General features: G+C 41.6%; 1 protein-coding gene across 14 annotated transcripts in view; it reads right to left on the bottom strand.

Annotated features, from left to right (window-relative positions):
* Window positions 1-19,712, bottom strand: part of CNTN4 (contactin 4) — a 657,650-nt gene that overhangs the window by 552,876 nt on the left and 85,062 nt on the right. The gene's annotated exons all lie outside the window — the stretch shown is intronic.

Below are 19,712 nucleotides of genomic sequence, written 5' to 3'. Positions count from 1 at the left end.
TAGCCAAAACGTTATTTGTCCCTTTGGTATTTATTTCAACAACGTTAATCACAATGAATCCTTCTGATATTCATACAGAAGTAAATTACCTGCTTTCTTATGCAGATTGACATTTCCCAATCAAGAAGCTCCTAATGGACTAATAATTATGTTATTTATTCTGGCATAAAGCCTCTGTAAAACACAAATTTAATACTTCTATAGTCATGCAAAAGAACATGACATAATATTAGTAATAGGATCCAGTTTTAATATACTAGATTCAGACAGTAATGCTATTTATGGCTTTGTTTTGTGTTGCAGATCTGGATTCCAGAATCCAAATTCCACATCTGGGTCAAATTTCCAGATAAAAATGCCCATCTCTAAACATTTCACTTTTTGCTTGCAGATATTTTCTTTCCTTTTTTTAAAAAACAGGCTTATAACTGTTCAATGAAGTTTGGCATTTCTTAAGCAGAGGGCAGTATTACATCAGTAAACGATGATTGAAGTTACCTAATCTACAGTATGTGAAATTGCATTTCTACAGAACAAGGACACAACACAGTTTACTGGCTTAAGGCACAGATATAAAACATTAGTGAAGCGGAGCTGTTTTCAAGCCTCTGATAGGAAATAATAGTGAAAACACTTGATTATTAAAGCCTCCTTTTTCCCCAAGTGCTTTACCGTTGAATGGTGCCTTGCAACTCACTTTATAGCTTGACTTTAACCAAGTACCATTACTAGATCTTTCCCTCAACCCAGTTTTCTTAATATTTTCTCCCTCTCCTTTGCATGGTGCAGGGACAGGATCATTAAATATTCTCCATGCAGTTAGATGCTTTTCGTTCACCTAAAGTTCTCTAATAATGAACAGTGCCTCATTCATTTATGCCTCTGCATCCAAAGCCAAGAACAAGAACAACTATCACAAGTTTCCCTTTGACTCTATGACATTGGTCTTTCTGGTGTCAGTAATCTCATGCAGAAAATTTGTCAGTCTGCTGATGCTGCCGTCCTTAATTGAAAAGTTGGAAATGATAAGTCTGCAAAGAGATAACATTCAAAAGTGAAAGACCAAATCCTAAAACTGTGCCCAATACTTTTGACATTTCAGTGTCATTCAGAAACCATTTGCTCACACAGAGGTGTTGTTCTTTACTCATGAAGCAGTTCAGATGGAAGGTATTATCAATTCCTAACTGACATCTTTCACTAAATGAAACCGTTAATTAACTTGGTCCTAGGCCAGTTCTCATCCTTTTCACACAGGAAAATGAATGTTCCTTTTAACTCATTGGCACTATGTTCACTGCCTCTTCTCTCCCTTTAACACGAACTTTACTTGGTTGCAATGGTACAAGAAATTCCAAGCTGGTATTAGCCACTCCTCATTAATCAAAATACTACACAACATCGGAATGCTGTAGTACAGAGATGGCTTTGGAATTCAAAATTGTATGCGGACGCTGGAATAGGAATTAAAGTGAAAAACATATCTGGCTGTAGCAGCAGAAGAGAAATATAATGCATCCCTTTTTTAGCAACCACTGGGTGTATTACTTCAGAGTGTGAATTTTGTACAACAATTTCATGGAATATGCTGTATATGGGGGTTATAAAAATACTTGAAACCTGTATATATTAAAAAAAAATGCATGGAGTAAACTCAGGACATGATGAAGAAAAAGGGCCTGAAAATAGCAGTATAGAAACTGCATTTCACCAGCTGGAGATGGGCTTGGGTAATAAGCAGAGACAATATGATTTGTGAGTTACAGTAAGTTGCAGAAAGCACTAAGGAGAAGGGAATGAAAATAAAATGAAGACGGCAGCCTGCTGGAGACTCGTGCAAATAATAAAATCACTTTTAGCATGCATCTCACACATACAGTGAGACAGATTTATATGATCAGTTCTGACAATAATAAAAAACTGTACAAACAGAGAATACCCAGACATCTTCAAAGTAAACAGTTTTGTCTGGAAATTAAACCACTAACTTCCGACTCACAACAGTCCATTGCAAGGAGAGAGCTAGAATACCACCTGTCTCGTGGTACTTGCAGCAAACTGCACAATTATTTCTAGCTCTTGCAAAGTGTATCTCAGCAGCTTGGAAGAGCTGGCTGATGGACACACTTCTGTGTCAGAAGGTAAATGAGATCAGAGGTCTTTATAGACATGACACTCTGATCCCAGTTAAAAACACATTCACAACCCCTGCGTTAATGTGGTTAATTGAGTACCCAATGGAAACTGGTAGGCAACTATCAGGAAAATGGGGCAAAGTCAACATGAGCCATCTATAGAAAAATCATAATTTGCAGCTTTCCATATTCTCAATGACAAACCAAAAAGTACAGAGTCTTGGGCCCAGATGCTGCAATTGTTTGCAGTGCTACATCTGTGTGGAGTCTTATCTAGGGTTACCATACGTCCTCTTTTTCCCGGACACGTCCGGCTTTTCAGCACTCAAACCCCCGTCCGGGGGGAATTGCCAAAAAGCCGAACATGTCCGGGAAAATGCCGCCCAGGCACTTCCCCTCCCGCAGCGGCTCTGCTCCGCCCATGAATCTTCGGCTCTGTTTAAGAACCGAGCTGCCCGAGCGCTATGGGCTTCAGGCAGCCCCCTGGCCTCCGGACCCCAGCCGCCGGCCGGACACTTCCCCTCCTGGGCTCCGGCGGCGCAGGGTCCTGAGGCATGGCGGCTGCCCGAAGCCGGTAGCGCTGGGGCAGCTCGGCTCTTAAACAGAGCCGAAGAGTCAGGGGAGGAGCAGAGTCTCCGGCCGCGGCAGCTCCGCTCCTCCCCGACTCTTCGGCTCTGTTTAAGAGCCGAGCGCTACGGGCTTCGGGCAGCCCCCATACCTCCGGACCCTGCGCCACCAGAGCCCGGGAGGGGAAGCGCCCGGCTGGGGGCGAAGGGTCCGGAGGCATGGGGGCTGCCCGAAGCCCGAGCGCTACTGGCTTCACGGTTTGCCGGGCAGCCTCCAGACCCTGTGCCCCCGGCTGGGCGCTTACCCTCCGGGGCTCCAGCTGCGCTGGGGAAGCGCCGGCCGGGGGTGCAGGGTCTGGGGGCTGCCCGGCAAACCGTGAAGCCGGTAGCGCTCGGGCAGCCCTTTCCGCGTGGCTGGGAGTGGGAGGGAGGAGGGGGCGGAGTTAGGGCGGGGAAGGGGCAGAGTTGGGGCGGGGTGGGGGTGGGGAAATGGGCGGGGCCAAGGCCTGTGGAGGGTCCTCTTTTTTTATTTGTTAGATATGGTAACCCTAGTCTTATCCTTAAACGTAGAGCTCTGCAAATAACTGATTTCTTTGATTTGGTGGTTCCCCCTCCCCATATAATAATATAATATGTTTTGAGATTTTTAAGCTTTTACATTTAAAAAAAAATAAAACTCTGACATTTTGAAATGAAACATCTTTCTGAAACAAAAAAGTCAAAACACTTCTCTTCAGAAATGCCCCAAAACAAACCTTTTCAATATTTCTGAATGTATCATTCTTTATTTGACGGAAAAAGTTTAGCTGAAACAACTAACACCAACCCATATTCATGAATTATTACAGTCTCCCTGAATTCGCATTTTGGGGGGAAATGATTCACGTGAAATTCTATTGTAGGATTGGACCCTCGTTGTAGACTCTTCTGGAATAATTTATTCCTTGCTGATATTTTTTCTTCTGAACACAGAAAGAAAGAAAATAAATGAGTAATGCAATTAGAGGACATGTCAACATGAGACATGAGTCTGGGACCCTTCGCAATGCCACATGCCCTTCCTGCCCAGCTGGGTGGTCACTGAATAATTAAATCAGACATCACCCATCCAGAATTTTTGGTTCCAGGACTGTATATAATGAAGTTCATCCTTGGCTTAGACTTCCTCCCCTGTCACAGGGGTCTCTGTGGTGCAGAAGTCAGACATTCCCTCTTTTCTTACTTTTCAAGTGGGCTCGGATTAACTGCTCTCCCAATTTTAAAGTCTATCTAGGAGATTTAGACTATGAACTGACAAGGAAAGTGGGGCTATACAATCAAACTGAAAGTAAAACAGGAACGAGTAGCAAACAAAGACAAAATAAAGGTGCGACCCAGGGACCCATTTGTGCCAACTAGCCGAGGGCATAATGGGTGCATAGTGGTTTATAGGGGTCTTCTGGGTCTAATGTCTATATAATAGTACACCAAAGAGCCACATGAGATCTCTACCAACAGCCACTGATGCACCAGTCATCCTAATCATTGTGAGATGTATGTACGGATGATATTTAAGGAGTTATGCATGAAAGCTGTATACTTAAGATAGGAGAGTTATGACAGGTCACAAGGTGATAAACAGGTTTTGTGTAGGCAGGGGGTTGTAGACTCTCTCTCTGGCTGATCATTGTGCATCTCACAATGTAAGCCTATTTGCATTGCTAAACCTGAGGCTATTGAAGAGATTGTGAATTCACGAGAGAAGATATGCAGGGGGGAAAAAACAGTAGGGGGTATTGCATTTATAGGTAAAGACAGTGGAATTGAGGGGTATAGCTGGGGGCACAATGAGGAGATAGGTTTCAGAGTAGCAGCCGTGTTAGTCTGTATCCGCAAAAAGAAGAACAGGAGTACTTGTGGCACCTTAGAGACTAACAAATTTATTAGAGCATAAGCTTTCGTGGACTACAGCCCACTTCTTCGGATGCATATAGAATGGAACATATATTGAGGAGATATATATACACACATACAGAGAGCATAAACAGGTGGGAGTTGTCTTACCAACTCTGAGAGGCCAATTAATTAAGAGAAAAAAAACTTTTGAAGTGATAATCAAGATAGCCCAGTACAGACAGTTTGATAAGAAGTGTGAGCATACTTACAAGGGGAGATAGAATCAATGTTTGTAATGGCTCAGCCATTCCCAGTTCTTATTCAAATCGAAGTTGATTGTGTCTAGTTTGCATATCAATTCTAGCTCAGCAGTCTCTCGTTGGAGTCTGTTTTTGAAGTTTTTCTGTTGTAATATAGCCACCCGCAAGTCTGTCACTGAATGACCAGACAGGTTAAAGTGTTCTCCCACTGGTTTTTGAGTATTTTGATTCCTGATGTCAGATTTGTGTCCATTAATTCTTTTGCGTAGAGACTGTCCGGTTTGGCCAATGTACATGGCAGAGGGGCATTGCTGGCACATGATGGCATATATCACATTGGTAGATGTGCAGGTGAACGAGCCCCTGATGGTATGGCTGATGTAATTAGGTCCTATGATGATGTCACTTGAATAGATATGTGGACAGAGTTGGCATCGGGGTTTGTTACAAGGATAGGTCAGTGTATTGTGTCTTATGACAGGTGGGTCACAAACTAACATCCTAACTGTAAGAACAGTAGGACAATGGAACAGACTGACTAGGGAGGTCATGCACTCTCCTTCACTGGAGGTCTTCAAAAGGCGGCTGGATAACCATCTGTCTTGGATGGTTTAGACACAAAAAATTCTGCATCTTGGCAGGGGGGTAGACTAGATGACCCTTGCAGTCCCTCCTAAGCCTATGATTCTAACCAACCTGCCTCGAAAATGCTGCAAAGACTTTGGGTGAGCTCAGCTTCTTTAAGACAAGGCAATATTTTGTTAATCAAGTCTATGCTGTAGGATGCATGTTGTGATTTTATTTTACATATTACCATTTGTTTCCACTATTTGACTTGCGACTTCTCAAATCCCTATACTTGGTTAAATACACTTTTACTTGTTTTCACCATCAACATTGTGATGCTGGCTGACCAGGTCATGCTAGATTGTATTCAGGTCAATTCACTTGTGTATTACAGATCAAAGCAATTTGTGTTTTGGGTATTTACACTTCACAAAACTAATGGGATGTTACATGCATTGTTTTCACGTACCTGTTCCTGTCATAATTTAATATCAAACATTTACATTGTAAATCCGCCAGTAACTAAAGAACTCAGACACCAAAAAAAGCCGTGGAGATTGCTAATGAAGGACTTTGTCAGCAAAGGTGTTAATTCAAAAGCAAATGGCCATTGTGATGATGACCCGAGGTCAGAGACTCAAAGTGCATTCCTCACTCCCTGTCATCATAGGAAAAGCCCACATGGGTAGAAAGACTGTCAGCTTGTCTTCTGTGAGAAGAAGATATAAATATGGATTCAAAGAAAGATCCTTTATCTCTGACTGTTTGGACTCTTACAGTGGATTGTGCCAGATGCACAGTCAAGATCCCTAGAGACAACCTGGGTACCCTGAAAGACTTTTGGGAAGCTGGCAGTTTATTACCTCTCTGCCACCATTTGGAGTTACAAACTCCTGTACATATATTTTACCAGCTTTAATCTTTCAGTAACTCTCATTCTTTTTTCTTAGCTAATAAACCTTCAGTTAGTTTCCTACAAAATTGGCTACCGGCATTGTCTTTGGTGTAATATCCAGAGTACCAATTGATCTGGGGTAAGTGGCTAGTCTCTTGGGACTGGACAAAACACCTGATGTGGAGTGATTTGTTGTTTAAGTGACCTTTTATCAAAGTCCAGTTTGGCTGCGTGGCAATATAGACTGGAGTGTCTAAGGGGATTGTGACACCATGCTAAAATTGTTATAGTGATCCTGGAGGTCACATTTGTTACTGGCTTGGTGAAACTTATTTATGGAACATACCAAGAGTTTGGGGTGGTTGCTCATGTTTTCCAACAGTCTGCTCTGTAGTAGGCACTCACAGTTATGAGCCACTCCAGACAGCATGACAAACATATCTAAGTTCTGTGTGTATTAAACAGAGCAGTGATCTGAAAGGAAACTGGTAAGCTGGGTTGTACTGCTTCTTTGGGAGCAACAGATCTTTGAGTTCTGATTGTGTCTAGTGGACCAGAGGCTGGTCACTCCAGGAGCACCCTTGGAGAGCTCAAGGGTTAGAGTGTGCCTATCACTAACCTACAGAGAGTGAGCAAAGCCTGCATTGGCCTGGAGGGGAGTGCTTTTGTTGCCCATGGCTGGTGGGGGTTGCGTAGCTGATCACCAACAGGTATAGACAAGGCTTCCTCACAACCCTAAGTACCCCCAGGAAACATCACAATGGAAAGCCAACTGGGGGGAGGGGACAATCTGTAAATCCAGAATGACTCCATTGGCCTCAGTGGAGTTAACTCCAGTGTAAATGTAAATTATCAAGAGTTGAAACTGGCCAAAAATACATACGGACTAAGCAATGAACCTTCTAGGATGCTAGTATATTAGGAGATGATTAGGAAAAGGTTACGATAAGAGGTACAGGAGCAGAATTATGACCCTTATATCTGTAATGTTATCACAAAAAGAGGGGGTAATAAACCAGATCACCGGATTGTCACTATTGTAGGGTACAATTTGTTTTGAATGGACAAGGGTGTGTGCAAGGAGCTTACCTACTTCAGCAAGAGAATTTATACTATCTATAAAATACAGACAGATAATGAAATAAGTGGCAACAGTGACATTTTAGGGAACAGAAGAAGAGACAAAGATGAGGGATACAAATTTGCAGTATTCCTAAGTCATGACAGAAATGATGATTTAATTCTAGAACAGACACAGAAAATGCCACAAATACACACACACACACACACACACACACAAAATCACAGGCCACTATTACTCATGAATTATTTTAACTCAAACTTTTGTTACGAGTAAAGTCATCAAGGAAGTTATTGGACTGTACAGAAGATAACTTCATGTGTCAATGAGTGAGGAGATAAAATGGAATTTTAGACTGTATTATGTTCTAAAGAGGAAATAAGTGAAATCCTGGAGCTGCTGGTGAAGAGGAGCTTATGAGCTGAACATGCGATCTTGCTCTACTGAAATCAGCGGGGTTTTGCACTATACTTCACTGGCTGCATGATCAAGTCTTGTATTAAGATATTCAAATTGGGGAGTTTACTATATTGCACTTGATTTCAGTAAGTTTAGAAGAACTAGCGTGCATCATTCTATAGGTGGAAATAGTAAGAGGTAAAAGAATAGAGAAAGCCTGGAATACAGTGAAGCTGCTACAGCAAAGGCAATCAGTGGAAAGCAATTCTTTTACAAGATAAAATTGAAGGAAAATGGAAAGGTCAATGTGACTGTACTGATAACTTCTGAAAGATTTGAAGAGTGACAGGGAGTTGTACATTAAATGAGAAGGGGAGGGAGTAACAAGACAGGAGTATAAGGTAGCAATTAGACATTGCAGGCAAAACAAGGGCCAGATTCTGATGTCCTTTCTTATGCCATGTGGCACCGTCATATCAATATGGCTACTCCTAGTCAGTGAGAATTGGGTCATTGTTAGTGAAAGAGGTAAATACAACTCCAGAAGATAAAGTCATTGTATACTTTCATCAGAGGCAAAAGGAAAAGTAGGGCAGTGAAAAATTACTTGAAAGCAAATAGTATAAGAGATGAAGGGTGTTAGTTTACATAATTTACCGTTGCAGAACAAGATGCAATGATCTGTTCATGAAAAAGGAAAAAATTAAACATGATCTAAAGGGTCAAATCATCAGGTTCTTCCTCAAGCAAAACTCCCATCAGCTGCAATGGTAAACTTTGCCTTCAAAAAGAACACTGAGAACAGACTCCATGATTTGACTAAGGATTTTTGTTTGTTGTTTTAAACGGATGGATTGGTGCATTGTTCCCTTGTTTTAATCAAAGAGAATGGTGGAGGAGTCAGCACTAGTGATGTTTAAGAACATACTAGCTGAAATGTACTGGGACCAAATTTTGCCCTTGTAAACCAAAGTGAAGTCATTTACTCAAGCATTGTTATTGTTGCTATTCTTATTAGCAAAGGATCCAACTGTGCCACCCTTATTCTTCCTGTTGAATAGTACCTTATTCCAAAATCAGATTTACTTCAGAGTAAGGTACTCTGGAGTAACCTGGAAAACACAATGTTAATGCACTTTATTAGCATTCCTAGAGCAAATGTTTAACTGTTTAATGTTTATTAACATCCTGGAGCAAATGGATGACTTGGCTGAATTTCCTAAATGTTAATTGGCACTATTACAAATTGCCAGTGGCATTGTCAAGGTGTACAAGGCAATTAACAACAGGAGAATTGATAGCAAGAGGAAACTATTTTAATAACTGGTCAGGATGACAGATAAGGTGGCGGTTTACTATCCGTGGCAAAACACATTCATTCTTATTTAGCTTGTTGAAAAGCTAGTAAAGCCGATCTAATTTATAGTGACAGAAAACACTATTAATCTCAGAAACCTGATTTCCCTTTTTCATTTCAAGGTAGGGCTATTTTTAATTTGGCTCTGGGCCTGAATCTGGGAGGTGACAAGCATCTCATTGACTAAGGAGTTGAGGATGCTGATCGCCTTGCCAGAGTCAATTGGCACCTCCTAGTATGACTCTGCCTTTATATACTCCCCATCTATGAATAAAGAACAGGAGTACTTGTGGCACCTTAGAGACTAACAAATTTATTAGAGCATAAGCTTTCGTGGACTACAGCCCACTTCTTCGGATGCATGAATGAGCATTATCTTCATACTGCAATAAATAATCACACAAAAGAAAGCAGGCTACTTAGTGAACAGGATTTTTATCTAGATAGTATTGTCAACTTAGATTGTAAGCTCTTTGTGGCAGGGACAGTCTTGTGGTTCTCTGTTCGTATAGCACCCAGCATAGTAGGGTCCTGGTCAAATAAAACATAATACATAGAAATGCTGGGAGTGGACAACAGGGGATGGATCACTTGATAATTGCCCTGTTCTGTTCATTCCCTGTGACATTGGCCACTGTCGGAAGGGCTAGTTGGTGTAGTAGGAAGAGAGCCTGAGACATAAGCCCTTGTATCAGAGGCCTGGTATGAGGCAGGACCTGTTCACAGAATCTGGCAAGAACAAGATATTGCAGAAATACACATTCCTAAGAAGTGCTAGTCACAGAGTACTCACACAAACACATCCCGATATCAAGTGGTATCAGAACATCCCGATATCAAGTATGGTACAAAAACATTCACCAAGGATAACAGGCACACACTGACTCCTCCTAAAAGATAAGGTCAGGATGACAGTACGTAATAGAGATGTTTTGATTGAACCAACACGTACAAGGTGATGGGTGATAACTAGCCACATCAGGGGGCAGTAACTACGTTGGAGGGGCAGTACTAACTTGTTTGTATCGGGGTATAAAGATGTATCTCAGCGGGAGTATCTTTGTCTAGCCTGAGGAGGAACAGAAAGTCCCGCTGTTTACTGAGCTGGTCCATTGTTACGGACATATGTGTATTAGTGGTCCAGTAGAGACTGTGGGATATTAGTACCATGCTTCATTGATAATAAACCTGGCAGGGTGCCTTCATCCCTTAATGGATATTGTGGTCATTGGGTGGTTCGCTCAAGATCTGCCGTGCCAGCTGTCTGCGTAGGGCTGGAGTGGTACACAGAGGGAACACCCACACACAGCTAAACATCTATCAACATCTAACCACAGATAGACCATTGGTCTGATCCAGCCTGGCCATTCTTATAATAGATATTAGGAATATTTGATTTATTTGGTCAATAGATTGAAGAGCCAATAAATCTTAAAGGCCAAATTTCACTCTGGTACAACTCATCTAAACTTAACGGAGTTGTGTGTACCTACAATAGGACTTAGTATGACCCTAGGTCCTCTTAAGTCCACTGCACTTTTAAGGTCCTGGGTATCTCACTTACCTTCTGCATGACAAAGGAAGGTTTGGTACTGCTTGCATCACAGCTGACCAAAGCCATTGGTTGTTTTGACCAGAGGGGGAGCTAGAGAGCAACTCCTGTCACAATGGGGAAAAGGGTCAATGTGGGGCCATAAACAGAGCTCCAGGCTGCAGAGCACAAACTGGCAAGCTAACAGCAAAACAGGACTTTTCTTCTAATAGAAAACAAGTATCAGATGTAGAGCATGGCTGGGATTTTCAAGAGAATTTTTGGGAAGTAAGGTCCCCAATCCTGTTGAATTTGAATAGGATTTAGGCAAATAAATAATCCTTCATGCACCTTTGAAAATCCCTACCTAAATAATTAAAGGACCAGATCCTGCTTACTCACACTAAGTTGTATCTGAGCATCTTAAATCCAACAAACAGAACTACTCACATTGTAAGAAACTAGCCAGCAGGACTAAGAACCTGGCCTTATATATATATATATATATGACCGTGTTCTTTTATCATATATATATATAAATATAAAGAAACTCTACAACATGCAAACGCATTCACTGAATATCCCTTCAGGGATTCCATGCCTATTTTTTTGACTTGCCTGAACAAACATGAAAAGTTGGTTGGGGAGAAAAAACAAATCAAAACAAATTCTCTCTCTAGGTGGAATGTTTTCTCAAGACTTGCAGCCTTATTTAACTCTTATTGTGTACATATGTGTTATCGTTGTGTTATAATTTTGTGGAGGAGGGATTATTCTGGGTCTTTTTTAAAGCTGTGGCGTACCTCTTTAGCCCTTCATTTCTTTGTGCTCCATACCTTTTAATATTTATAATTGTGACAGCCATTGCTTCAGCCAAAGAGATTCCTCTTTCAACTCTGCAGCACCAAGCAAGGTTTTTGCATTCAAATTTGCTATGGTTCAATTCTGACTTCCTTGCCTTTCACACCCAGATAGCTCTTTCATGTTCAGTTTGATGCAGGATGCTGCCTCTAAATTCTCTTTCATTCTGAAAAGGGCTTTGTAGATTACTAATGCTTTTTGCCCTGGTTAACTCAGAGAATATTTAAATTACGGAAATGTGGAAGATCTGTAATGCAGACATTACCTTTACCTCATTCTTATTAAGATGGGAATAGCGGGTGAATTTATCATTCAGACTCACAAAGTTTAGTGACTCCTCTTACCTATAACAAGCAGTCACACTGGTAGTAGTTTGAATAATGTTAAATTAAAATATGCAGTAGGACTAGCTGGCTTAGCAGATGAATAGTAGGACATGGAACCTTTCTTATCAAGGTCACCAATTCAAATCCAGCACAGATTGGTAGAGGCTAGAGATGGGTGAACTTGTTTTGCCCACTTTCAAATCTGTTTGATTCAGGAGACCCTGGGTTCTATTCCTGGCTCTAACATTGACTATGCGACCTGGGATAAATCATTTAATCTCTCTCTGTCTCTGTTTTATTTATCTGTACAATGTATAGTCTAATAACACTTACCTCTGTGAAATTTAAGTATTTTTTATCATCATCCTCACCCAAGGCCTGAAGGTAGGAGAGAAAACCAAAAGAAATGCAAGGTGGCAGAAAAGGGAGCAAAAAGCAGGCTGAGTTACAAATGAAATGTGGAAAGATTGTGAAAGAACAACAGAAAGGTTTTATATCATGGTGGGAGGGGGAGGGAAACAGTCTACACCAAATACCAATCAATCACTGAGTCTAACCTTTGGAAAGAGGTGATTTTCTCCCCTTAATACATAGGGATGATCATGATCATCTAGTCTGACCTGCACATTACAGGCTATAGCACCTCACCCACCTACTCCTTTAATAGACCCCTAACCTCTGCTAGCTGGAAAAGTGCCTCTTCTCTTTTAAAAAAATAATAATGGATTTAAATTACAAGGGGGAAAGCAGCAATTGAAATTAGTTTGTGAGATATGCAAAACCTTAAATCTCTATGTATCTATCTATGTGCCTATGGTATGATATAGTGTGTGGTATGGTACTTTTGATACTGTTTGGTATCTAAGTCCCTAGGGTTCATTCATCCCAAGTCATAAGCCATTCAAAGTTGCTGATTACTGGTAGGCTTCAGGAAATAAGATAGTGGTCTCATTTCAGTTCCTAAGGCACCCCAAACCACTATGGCAATTGAGATAAATTAGCAATCTGCTTGAAAGTCTTAAAAGATACACAGAGACTGCACTTTCCTCAGTCCTAAACTGGTCAGGTATAAGTTAGCATGGAAAAACCTTGTATCTTTGCTGCATGTGCTGCGAGTAAACAGAGAACCTCACTTCCAGGACTGTCAATCTGGCATCTTTCATGAGCACTAAATTCACTTAACTGTCCCTTGAGTCATCTACAGTCCTGAGACATGGGATGATTGATGCAATACCTGAAATAACAGCTCCTGTAGCAATTTTCATCTTTCTTATTGCACCAGACATATTGTTTTGCCGTGCCCTTTAGAACCAGTACCACATGCTTGCTTACAATGATGCAACATTTCATTTTTCAATACAGTAATTCTTTCCATGAAGCAGTTTTTCATTCCTTTTAAAGAGTACCCATGACAGCAGCTACCTATATCATTGTTGTTTAAGGCTCTCTCCCTTTTTCATTTAATAAATGTAGTTTACCTCCGACAGACCTCTTCGCTTTCAGCCCCAACCACCTTGATACCCATTAGAAGACTCTCTACTTATAGGCTTTGCGTAGGTGATAGTACACAGGATGTACGTTTCTTCAAAAACTCCCAAACCTGACCTGACCGCCGTATTGTAAAAGGGTGCTTTCCAAAAGATCAGTCAGAGATTGCAGTGGGAGCACTTTCCCAACCTTAAAACACAAACAAGCTCTGAGAGGCTCTTCCTGATGTCAGAACAACACATTTATTCTGCCAATTTTCAAGTGCTCACTCAACAAAACTGCAAACGGGCTATTTTTATTGGTAGCTTGAGAGAGTGCTCAAGCTCATCATCTAAACTCCCAGCTTTGATAAATAGTCGTAGCATACATGTATTTGTTAAGGAAACAGCCCGTATAAAGCGGGGAGAACTTTGATTGATAATGTTTACTGAACGGATACAAACATTATTGGCCTTTTCTTTAAAACTGTTTTTATTCATTCTCCCTTTTGTTCAGGCCTTGGAATTAAAATTCAACCAGAGTTTAGCACACATAGTAACAACACTGGAGAAATGACTGGTGGTGTCACATGAACAAAAGGGTTCGGTGTGCTAGCACCAGGAACCAGTGATGTTATAGAAATCAAGTTGAGAGGACTAGACCACCTTTAACACTTACTTAAACCTTATTATTCACTTCAAGGGCTTTATCTATCGTAGTAATGAGCGCTTAAAAAAAAAAAAGTATAGCAATATGCCTCCACCATTATCACGCAGGAGCCACGAGCAGTTTGTCACAGAAAAGCAATCCTCATAGGGGTGACCCCCTATTGTCCAAAATATAATGCTGTCACTCATGTAATAAGTAGGCAATAAATCACCAAAACCTATCCTGTAGCACCAGTTTTCGTGCTATTTCAGCATGATGGTTACTTTCCCCTTAATCAGAAGGGATGTCTAATGCAACTAGAAACCCAGATTACATCATAATCTAAGGAAGGAACCTTGAAATGTCTGGAAAATGGGCAATTTGTGTGCATCTGCACACACACACCCAAGATTTAAAACTACCATCCGTCATCAGTATCAATCACAAGTGGCAGCAGCTTTAGCAGCATTATTTATTTTCAGTACATATTTAACTAGGTGACAGCTTAACCTTCTCAGAAGACCATGATAATCTCTCTGTACATCAACCAAGTGAAGAAAAGTGGATTTGCTCTGATGCAGAGACTGTTTCTCCATCTGATTTCATAAACATGTAAGTACACTTGCTAATTCAAAAGATATTTGGTGTTATTTTGAGCACTGTGCACTCTTATCAGGAGAGTAAATACCATATAACTCAAGTGCAGTCATTCTGAAAGCCAGGCTTGCAGTGATCAATGCGAAAGCTGGCACGCACAGCAAAAGAAATAGTCAGCCCTAAAATCAGTTAAACGGTTAAAGGAATAGAAGAACTTCCAAGATACACTGCCCACATCTTTTAATTTAAACTAGTCACAGAGCTCTTTCAAATATCTCACCCTCTGACCATGGTGGGTACAAAAGTACTGAATTAACATCAAACAATGAGCATTGCCTCTGATAGTTTCCCTCCTTTCCTCATTCTCCAAGTCATAAGCCCAATGCTAAACACTGTTGTACTGTGACCAAGGCCTGGTCTACACTAGGAGGTTATGTCGAATTTAGCAGTGTTAATTCGAATTAACCCTGCACCCATCCACACAAACGAAGCTATTTATTTCGACAAGAGGTCTCTTTAAATCGATTTCTGTACTCCTCCCCAACGAGGGGAGTAGCGCTAAATTCGACATGGCCATGTCGAATTAGGGTTAGTGTGGACGGAATTCGATGCTAATAGCTCCGGGAGTTATCCCACAGTGCACCACTCTGTTGATGCTCTGGACAGCAGTCCGAGCTCGGATGTTCTGACCAGCCACACAGGAAAAGCCCCGGGAAATTTTGAATTCCTTTTCCTGTCTGGCCAGTTTGAATCTCATTTCCTGTTTGGACATCGTGGCGAGCTCAGTAGCACTGGCAACAATGCAGAGCTCTCCAGCAGAGGTGACCATGCAATCACTGAATAGAAAGAGGGCCCCAGCATGGACTGATCGGGAAGTCTTGGATCTGATCGCTGTGTGGGGCGATGAGTCCGTGCTTTCAGAGCTGCGATCGAAAAGACGGAATGCGAAGATCTACGAGAAGATCTCCAAAGCCATGACGGAGAGAGGATATGGGATGCAATGCAGTGCTGCGTGAAAATCAAGGAGCTGAGACAAGCGTATCAGAAGACCAAAGAGTCAAACGGACGCTCCGGATCCCAGCCCCTGACATGCCATTTCTACGAGGCACTGCATTCCATTCTAGGTGCGGCCACCACCACTACCCCACCACTGTTCGTGGACTCTGACGATGGGGTATTGTCGACGGCCGCTTCCTCAGAGCTATTCGCGGACGGGGAAGATGAGGAAGGAGATGAGGAGGACGAGGCAGTCGACAGCACTTTCAACGCTGATTTCCCGGACAGCCAGGATCTCTTCATCACCCTCACGGAGATCCTCTACCAACCCTCCCAAGGCGGTAACCCGGACCATGAATCAGGGGAAACATCAGTAGGTAAGTGTTGTAAACATTTACTTTGAATAGAATAGGCATGGTATGTTAGCAATGGGTTTTTAATGATTAGTTTGCCCTAGGCGCTTAACTTTTTATTCCTTGCCAGTGCAGCTACTGGAAAAGTCTGTTAACATGTCTGGGGATAGAGTAGAAATCCTCCAGGGACATCTCCACGAAGCTCTCCTGGAGGTAATGTGAAAGCCTTTGCATCAGGTTCCTGGGGAGAGCGGCCTTATTGCCTCCTCCATGGTAGGAAACTTTTCCGCGCCAGGCTAGCACCAGGTACTCCGGGATCATTGCCTGGCAAAGCATGGCGGCATAAGGCATTCACACAGCATGTTTACTGGTGTTTACTGGCATTCACACAGCATGCGGTCTTTCTCTGCCTCCGTAATCCTCATCAGATTGATATCACTCATGGTGACCTGCTTTGAATTAGGGGAATTTTAGTATGGGGACTGATTGCCTGTTCCTTTAAATAACTGTAACCACCGGCGGTTTACAGCCACGCGGTGGGGGCGGGGAGGCGAACCGTTCCTGCTGAGCGGTTTGCCGGCAGCGTGCAGGGATCTTTCCCAGGGACAGCTGCGACGGGGGTGGGACAGGGCAGAGTTCATGCTGGCCGGATCACCAGCAGCGTGCAGGGATCTTTCCCGAGCCCAGCCACGTGGTGGGGGTGGGGAGGTGAACCGTTCCTGCTGAGCGGTTCGCCAGCAGCATGCAGGGATCTTTCCCGGGGACAGCCACGACGGGGGTGGGACGGGGCAGAGTTCATGCAGGCTGGATTGCCGACAGCAGAAACTGGCCAACGCTAGGAGCATTGCTGGGAACGTGAAAGGAGGGCACCGCTGTAAATTAAGCTTTAAGCTCCTCGCCCGATTTCTCAGCATCTGCCTCTGTAAAAGGTGCATGATAAGGCGCGAGGTGTTAACAACGGCCATAACTGCAGCAATGATCGCAGCGGGCTCCATGCTTATGCTGCTGTGGCGTCCGCGCTGTCAATCACCAGAAAAGTGCGCGAACTGATTGCCTGCCGGCGCTTTCACAGAGGGAGGGCAGGAGTGAAGGTTGGGGGCTCGACCCAGAATTCCAATGGGCAGCGGGGACTGTGGGAACTGTGGGATAGCTACCCACAGTGCACCGCTTCCAGTGTCGATGCTTGCCCCGTTAGTGTGGACTCATAAAGTCAAATTACTGTCCTTAGTGTGGATACACACTTGGACTTTGTAATATAGGTTCCACAAATTCGCTTTAAGTAAAATTGAACTACTCTCGTAGTGTAGACATACCCCAAGTGTGGCCCAAAGTGTAGATGTCAAGAGGAATGCATCTGGGTATGCTGTGGACAAAGAAAGCTTCCTCTGGGTCTCTTCTGAAATGCAACTTCATGAGAAGTAAAGAAAACTCATCGTCTTGCAAGAGGAGCTTTGCACGTTGCAGTAATAGGTCATCTTTGGGTCTCATTATATGGTACTTTGAAAGACTTAAAATTACACAGTGCTTAAAGTAGTGTGTAATCTTTTAATTTAACAGATAGAAGGAGTACTATAGAACCCACTTCCTCGGATAGAAGAACTTCCATAGCTATAAGATCAGATAACAGTTTTACTGATTTTTGACATTACTTCAAAACAATTGGTTTAAAAACTATTTGCCTAATCAGGCCAAAGAAATGCCTAGTGTGTTTATTTATTGACAAATTTAAGACATTGAAAGTTGCATTTTTAATAGCAGCATGTTGAGAAGCTCACACTAACCCTCCATGAACAGCCCATGAACAGTATGAGAACGTGAGTGAGTAATGGTAGCCAGCAGAAATCCAACAAATATTTTCAAGAAGAATAGTAAGGAGAAAAAAGTACCTAAAGGTAATGGTAGGGAGAGCTGGGAAGAGAAATGAAAACAACTAGGTGGGAACAGAAGTAGGGGAGAGAGAAAAGACCTAAATAAGAGGAGATAGGGGACGTTGCCGGGGGGGGGGGAGGGGGGGAGCGGCAGAGGAGAGAAAGAGCCTAGTAATGATCAAGGAAGTCCTAGGAGGAGAAATCATTCTCTTCAGTGGGGTTGAGAAGACTACAGGGACAGCAAAAGCTCCCGGTGCCTTTGAAGAAGATAGAAAGAGATAGGAGATCTACATCTTAAATAGTCCATTTAAGGACATTGACTAATTGAACTAATAGAGAAACGTCTCCAAACTGAATGAAATATCAGTCATTCAGTGACAATTATTAATAGTCAACTGCCACAATTACTCCTTCACCCCAGAATTATCACTTTGCCAATAAATACTGAGGAGAAAAAATAGTCTCAGATCTTTTCAATAACTGATTGCTATGCATGCTATACATATAATAGAATATGCATCCATTACAGTTTCCTACCCTAGAGCTATTGTCCAGAATTTCCAAACAGCAAATGATGGCACTGAAGCTCATGTACAACAGTACAGTGTGTTTGCTGGTAATATTTCTAATTAAATTACACTGACGACTTGTTGAATACAAAGCATTGCAGCTAAAAGCTTTCTAAGATTACTGTTTGCAGGCAGATGTTCCATTGACCTCAACAGGTAATAAAGGAACAGATTCCACAATATTTTAATTGTATGTTTATAAATATTTGCCTACAAATCTTTACTTATTGGACCCTTTTTGGAAAATGAAAAGCTGATACTGACCATCTTGCTTACGTACTGGACCACAGAAAGACACACACCTATCACAAACCAGCTATAACATCACATTAAGGGAATACATCAAGCATGTGTGCATATATACGTGTTAGACTACAAATATTCAGCAGTTGCCAAATGATCTTGGAGACTAAATGTTTGTTTTTAAACTATATTTCTAGTCACATATATTAAATTTGGAAAAAAATATGCTGGTTAAGGAGGCATTTAATACAAATGGAACACATTTTATATGCAAATTAAAACAGACAGCATTCGTGTAAAAATATCTAGTATAGCACTGCTGAACAGAAGTAAATAGGGCAGTTGTTTTGTTGATGTTTGTGGGTCATTAGTAGCACATCTATTACTGTTCCAGAACTTTTCTTTGTATCAAATTGATGTTTGGAAGATTCAGAGTGCAAAACACAGACCTAGCAAAGTTAGAATATCTTTTTCATAACACAAATCTTGATCCTACTGTTCATATTCAGGCAAAATTCCCATTACTGTTAATTATTAATTATTATAATAATTATTATTAGTAGTAATAATAATCTCACCAAACTCTTATATAGCACTTCTCATCAGTAGATCTCAAAGCACTTTACAACAAGATTAATATCATTATCCCTCATTTTGCAGGAAAATTCATAGTAATGGGAATTTCACTTGAGGAGGGACTGCAAGATCAGTTTAGGAATAATATACTACAGCACAATATTTCTGAATAATAGCTCCTTTAGATAAAGGAAATTAAGCTCTTTCTTTTGGACAATTAGAAACTGATGTGTCACAGAAGCAAAATTTATCAAACAATATTTAAAAAGAAAAAAAATAACTTTGCAAGTTTAAGAAACATGATCCAATTTCCAACAGGACCACATTGTTTAGACAAAGTCACTTGAATTCTCTTCTATTCAAATAAATACACACAATTCTTCAGTTGCCATTCTACACAACATGCAAGCTGCCCAGGAGAAACATTTTAAATTATTCAAATCTAGAAAAGGAGAACAACTGAGAAAATAAATATTTTAATGATGTGCGGTCTGCAACTACCCAGTAGAGATGGAGTAATCAAATCTCAGATTAGAAGAACA

Source organism: Chrysemys picta, chromosome 7, assembly GCF_011386835.1.
Source record: "Chrysemys picta bellii isolate R12L10 chromosome 7, ASM1138683v2, whole genome shotgun sequence".
Taxonomy (NCBI): Eukaryota; Metazoa; Chordata; order Testudines; family Emydidae; genus Chrysemys; species Chrysemys picta.
Note: the sequence above shows the minus strand (reverse complement) of the source record. Positions and strands in the feature narration are given on the sequence as shown.